Source organism: Fukomys damarensis, unplaced genomic scaffold, assembly GCF_012274545.1.
Source record: "Fukomys damarensis isolate Sample0158 unplaced genomic scaffold, DMR_v1.0_HiC HiC_scaffold_27, whole genome shotgun sequence".
In the NCBI taxonomy this organism is placed as follows: Eukaryota; Metazoa; Chordata; class Mammalia; order Rodentia; family Bathyergidae; genus Fukomys; species Fukomys damarensis.
In genome coordinates, this window is record NW_022900939.1 from 24,663,841 (window position 1) to 24,670,407 (window position 6,567).

General features: G+C 49.7%; 1 protein-coding gene across 8 annotated transcripts in view; it reads right to left on the reverse strand.

Annotated features, from left to right (window-relative positions):
* The window catches only part of Mark2 (microtubule affinity regulating kinase 2), a 59,658-nt gene that overhangs the window by 16,576 nt on the left and 36,515 nt on the right, over window positions 1-6,567 (reverse strand). Inside the window, exon 1 of one of the 8 annotated variants that reach the window (XM_010636119.3) lies at window positions 3,459-3,539. The exons of the other annotated variants lie outside the window; for them this stretch is intronic. The gene's annotated coding sequence lies outside the window, so the exon portion shown is untranslated. Of the gene's footprint in view, window positions 1-3,458; window positions 3,540-6,567 lie in introns of those variants that run through there. 8 annotated transcript variants of the gene reach the window in all.

Sequence of the window (6,567 nt, forward strand, 5' to 3'; positions counted from 1 at the left end):
GGGGGAGGGGAGGGGGAGAGGGAACAAGGCTTGTTAAGATTCAAGGAACTGTCCAGCATTTCTTGTCAAGAAGCTTGCTGGCTCAACAGATCAGCTTGCTTCTCAGTCAGAAAGAACAAGTTCCCCGATTCTGACTCGTCCCTTCTCCAAGGTGTCAATGGAGTGCCTTTGCATAGTAGTAGTAGTAGTAGTAGTAGGCAGGTTTTTTTTTTTAAGCTGATTGATCCAGAATCCCAACCCCCCAGGCACATGGTAGACCACAAAATGAGAGGTTCCCCTATCAGAAGATACCCTTTTCACCTTCTTAGCTTCCAGGGACCACATACTTTGCTATAAGCCCTCACCCTCTATAGCATACTCTAGCTGCATACTATTCCAGCTGCAGAGCTCTTTGGCCCCCTGTTCTTCATGCACTCCATAGCTCACTTAAGGCTGGCTAGTCCTTACACAGCATTGGTAGACAAATAGATGTTCAAATACTTGCTATATTCCCTCAAGAACTCTGGAGCTCATAGACCTTGAAGAGAAAGCAATTCCAGCCCCCACTGGTGTCTGCTGGAGCCAGTCTCCTGAAAGGCACCCTAAACCCATCTAACAGGTCCTGAAGGTCTGGCCTCCACCATCCACCTCTTCTCAGCCCCATCCTCCCTAACAAGCTGCCAAACTTCCAGTGTCCCTCACCCTCTTAGGGGTGGGGCATAAACAGGGACAATCTTTCTTCTGACCCAACTTCAAGAGGAAAATGTGTAGGAAAGCTTCCTCAGGAACTTCTAAGGCACCTTACAGGTGGTCTTGCTAAACCCCATTTCTAAGGGCACAAACCAAAGGTAGCAGGAGCCTGGCATTCCCCCACGTCTGAAAACCTGGAAGAAAGGATTTGGGCCTTCTATTCCCCTGAAGCCCAACCTAGGAATGACATTCCTGTTGTGAGCTCTGCTCTGCCCATCCCTTTTGGTGTTTCTGGCCCTGGGGCTGATCTTTATGGCACAGCAGGTCAGCATTTTCCACCAGGCATGGCTGGACCTGAACTTCAGGGAGTATCAACATCCATAGGCAAGACTTGCTATGTACCTTCTTCCTTACTAGTTAAGATTCAGACTAGCAATACTGGAGATGAACTGTCAAGAGTTTAAATCCTAGATGCCACATAACACATATTTATCACTCTCGACATCATCCTTGTGAGGTAACAAGAGGGGAAGGGGAAGAGAACTACCTAGAAGATGATCCATGTGGGGTGTTCCTACACATATGTGAAGTAGTTTAGTAGGTGCTGAGGAGGTCTACAGACCAAAAGAACTAGGTTCAAGTCCTGGCTCTCGTACCTACTAGCTTTAGATTCCTTACCTAGGAAGTGGCAATAAAACATTCCCTACTTTCATAGGTAGATGAAAACACATGCAAAATGCCTATCCAATGAGCAACTATTAAGTCCCCCAATGCTATCTTGTGCTAGGCCAGAAGTCTGGCTATCAACACCTTCTGTATCTAAAGTGCCCCACTGAAGCCAGCTGGAGGCCAACTGAGATACCCTGGGGCCTTGTCCAGGGGGAGTGATCCAGACTGATCACCCACTGTCCTCAGGATGTGGTAAAATACCACCTGTCCTACATCCTTGGGGCATCCCATCCCAGCTTCTGTAACATTGACAAGAAGGATAAAGGAGAGCTGGGCACTCTGATGGGATGGGCTGTGAAGAGCTGAGCATCCAACACAGTGAAAGAGGAGGTTCCATTTGGTGAAGACCCAGGGAAGCAGCAACTTCCTGGGGTCTGTACTTTGATTGCTGCTGCAAAAGCCACCAACATCCTTTTCAAGTCTGAATCATTCTATTTATTTATTTTTGAGTTAAGAGTCTCACTATATAGTCCAGGCTAGCCCCAAACTCACAGTGATCCTCTTGTCAGCCTCCCAAGTACTGGGATTACAGCTATAGGCCACCATGCCCAGCAGAACCACCCAATTCTTGAGACTCAAAATGCTCAGTCCTCCTCTTAATCCCATTACGTGTGCTGCCGAGGCTACGAGATGTGCTGAGGCTACGAGATGTTTCTCACAGCAGGGATATGGCCAGGATGAAGAGAGCCCATGGGGAGGAAGCAGGGAAATAGGGATTAGAAAAAATAGTCTCATAGGTAATGCTTCTTGGGGTAATGCCCAGGGCAGGCAACTTCCTCCCCTGATGTTTCTTTACAGGACAAAGAGGAGGTAAGACTGAAGAGTGGCTATCATGAAAAGAATTTCCCTTCTATATAGTTCTTACCAGGCCTATTCATTGAAGCCCCTTATCTCACCAACAGGATGGCAGGTCAAGGCTTACCTGCCCTTCTGGGCAAAAGAAACAGGACCTGGGTAAAGCCCGCCCTACTTTCCTCTCCACCTCCAACCTCTCTGCTCTCAGTGAGATGTGCAATCCCAGATATCCAAAGCTCTGGCCCACATCATACCCTAGGCAAGCCCCCAAGGCCTAAGGAGGTCTGCTGAAAGAAGCCCCATGGCTCTCAAGCAGGCTTCAGAAAAAATAAGGAGTCCCTCTGCAAGGCAGAATATGGAACCCAATGGTAGATTTAGGTGGTTATTAAGCAGGTTAATTTTACAAGTAGGGCCAGCCAGGTGTGGTGGCATACGCCTGTAATCCCAGCACTCAGAGACTGAGGCAGGAGGATTGCCATGAATTTAAGGCCAGCCTGGGCTACACAGTGAGTTCACGGGCAGCCTGAATTACATAGCAAGACCTTAAAAAAAAAAAAGTAGGGCCAAATCAGCTTTGAGGCCACAATCAACAGGAGAGAAGCCAGGGCATAGAGGGTAAGAGAAAGATAATTTATTTGTAAATCCACTGGATCTGCCAGGGCCATTCTTCCTGGAATCTCAGAACCTGGCTTAGGCATGTTTGCCAGGCCTGCCCAGAAGGAAGCCTCCACCCCAAGACGCCTGGTGCTGACTCAGGTAGGCAGAGCCCCCCTGCCATAATGCTGGAGGCTTGTACAACAATTCTTTCCTGGAGAAGCCATGCTCTGAGGCTCTGCATGCAGGGCTGGCCTCTGGGGTTCCGTGGTTTGCCCAGGGCTGGGAAGGGGCCAGGCTGGGAAAGGTGATAAGCAGGCATTCCCGGGCAGAGGCAGAGTGAAGACGAGTGTCCCTTGGGCACCTGCCCCAGGCGTTGGCCCCAGATCCCAGCCTAGACCTCACCGTAGCACCCTAACATTCTCTCAGTTCACAGCCCACATCTATGGCCGCCAACAGCCCTGGAAGACTAAAGGAAGATTTCTCTCCTCATATATTCCTGTATTCCTTTCCTAACCAATGCCTCTTGGACACCCTTCCTTGAGTTTTACTACCCCATGCTAATACCTGGCTCCACTTACCAATCTTGAAAGAATATGTGTTTGAAGTGGGCAAAGAAAACAGGATCAGAAAAGTGCCCTGTCCCAGGGGCAAAAAAGGGGAACACATACCCGGCTGGAGAAAGGGACAGAGACTACCAGCGACTTCCATTCAGCAGAGCCCACAGCAGAACCTGTTAGGCAGTGAGGGCAAAGTACAGAGGCCAGAAAGGGAAGAGCCAGGCCCAGGGCGGGGGCTGCCGGCTCAGCCAGCCACCCTTACTCAGCCGGCACAGGCGACACCTTCCACCACCTCCTCAGTGAAAAGAAGTGAAGCAGCCAGGCTGAGCAGTTCCTGCCTGGGAACCTGGACTGTGTCGCAATCGAAACCACCAGTAGCAGAGAGACTGGGTTTGGCAAGGAGAGCAACAGAAGCAAAGCCCACAGCTCCACAAGTGCCAGAGCCTGGTGGTCAGGAAGGGCATGCAGCTCCGCAGCAGTACACAAGGAGCAAGGTGGGACAGTTCAGAAAGGGAGACAGAGAAAGAGGCGGGTTTACATCAACTTCCGTCTCCCCTCCCCCTGCCTCCCCGGAAGTGTACAGCCCCACCCTCCCCTAGGTACTCTGCTGGGTAACAGATGGAGGGTGAGGACAAGCCTAACTCTAGTCAGAGCTATCATAAAGGCCTATCTCACCTACAGCAGGTGGGACCTGGGTAGGAGATCATTTAACAAGGCCTCAAACATCAATGGGAAGACTATGTGACTCAGATGTGCTGACCTGGAGAGGAAGAGGCAAGGGCCAGCAAACCTCCCTCGGGACCTAAAGCAGGGAGGGAGTAAGCAGGAACCAGCAAGCCCAGTGGCAGATGGACCTCTTTCTTCCTAAAATAGCAGTACTTAGCCACAGGAAAATGGACACTCTGCTAGACACTAAACATTGGACATAATTTCAGAGGGCTCAGAGACTCTGTACAGCCCTTTGGAGGTTTGTGAGCTTAGATTATCACTGAAGAAAATGAGGTTTAATCCTAGATCATGCTCAAAGGGTGGGAACAATCCAAATGCCCTAAGTCTTTTTTCTTGCCTTGTTTCTGGAAGACTATCCTTAGGTTCCTATTCACTTCCAAGTCTCCAGGGTACAAGTCCCCTGCCTGCCTCACCCCTAAAACATGTTTTCTATAGAAACCCAAGCACCAGGGGTGGTGGGGCACACCTGCAAGCCCAGCACTTGGGAGGCTGAGGCAGGAGGATCTTTCCAAGTTCAAGGCCAGCCGAAGCTATACAGTGAGTTCAATGCTAGCCTGAACTAAATAGTGAGACCCTGTCTCACACACACACACAAAAAAAGTCCACGTTTCCTCATGCCTTTCTTCAAAGCCCGCATAGCCAGGCACATAGTGAGTGTGGGGCAAGTCAGCTATCTCTCCACTGGATCACTGACTGGTCTGTGTCCTGCTTGCACCCTTCTGTCTTGCAGATACACTTAATTCTCTGCAGTACTCCAGGCCGGGATCTAGCCACACTGTAAACTCCCCTGGGAGGAGGAAACCCTCTCTTGTGCCATGTCAGCACCTAGACACATACCCCTAGGCAACCATGGCACTCAAAGGTGGCCCAGAAATGCCTGCCATCCATGTGAGCACCAGTCAACAGATCCAACTTGATCCTACCACATGGCCAGCACTAACACCTCTCATTTCCTCCCTACACAGACCAACTGGATAGGCACTGTACCCATTTTCCGTCAAGGAACTGACCCTCAGAGGTTACATTTCCAGGTCACTTGCCCCAACTTTAGCACCTGCTACTGTTAGCCATCCCTTTTCCTAAGCTTCTCTTTTTTTTGGGGGGGGACCAGGGATTGAACTCAGGTCCTTGTGCTTGTGAGGCAGGTGGCAGAACCAGTAAGCTACATCCCTGGCCCTTCCTAAGCTTCTCTTATTTCTCCTAAAAGAAGGCAAGCCTGGCTCCTTCTCTGTAGCCCACTATAGGCTGGGGGGTGGGGGTGACAGACAGAAGGCTCAGAAAAGGTGCCTGAGACAACAGGAAGGACAGGTTCCACTGAGGCCAGGGTTGAGTGCTACTTTAGGGGCCTGTCCAAGTGGTCCCACAGCAACCTCTCCTCCTCCACCCCTCTCCAGGGACCTCTAAACCAGTTTATTCTGGATTCTGAGGTCACACTTGCCCTTTCACCAACTGGCAGACTCAGAAGAGAAGGTAGAATTAAACAGCTTTGTTTTTCCAGTCCCCAGGGTTCTGCAACATGACATAAGGATTCTCAGTCCCTTATGGGAGACAGTTCTGTAAAGCAAGGCACTATCAAACAATGAATTAAGAGAAGCTAGGGACAGGCTGGGTAGGACTCAGATGAAAAGGTACATACTGTGCAAGCCCCTTTTTCGGGGGGGTGGTTACTGATAATTAAACTCAGGGCCTTTACACTAAGTTATATTCCAGCCTTTTACATATTTTTTTCTATTCTATACCTACAGTATTTATTTGTTTATTTATTTATTTGGGTACCGGGGATTGAACTCGGGTCCTTGCACTCGCGAGGCAGGCCACCGAACCGCTGAGCTAAATTCCCAGCCCTTCTATTCTAATTTGCCTCCTTCTTCATTATTTTTATTTTGACACAGGGTCTTACTAGGTTGCTCAATTGACCAAGCCAGGCTTGAAGGTGTGATCCTCCTGCTTCAGTCTCCCAGAGAGCTAGGATTACAGGCCTGCGCCATCACACCTGGCAAGTCTCTAGTTGTTTAACCTACTCTCTTTCACTGTATTCAGGAGCCTTTCCTGGATCCTTTGATCCTGAGCAACTGTCATTCTCAACTGCCAAGAGTCAATAAATCAGAGGAGGATTTTGTATAGGAGAGAACTTGAAAAACTATGGTCAGCATTTGGCAGTGGCAATGCCCCCCAAATTAACTGGGATGGCTCTATCTGGGAAACACCCAGATCCCTTAATATCTAATTGGAGCAGAGAGGCTGGGGATGAATAAAGCTTCCAAAGGCAGTTCCCTTTTTCCAAAGGCAGTACCACCTCCTGGACAAAGGACATCAGCAGAGCCTGCAACTTAAGCCAATCACAAGGTGCTTAATTTCCCTTTAACCCCTGTAGCTGCAACCCTTAACCTAAGACAGGAAGATCACTGATGCAAAGTGAGTGAGAAGAGCAGCAGTCCAGAACTGACAGGGAGAGAGGGAAAGGGGGGGGAGATGGGGGGGAGAGAGAGGG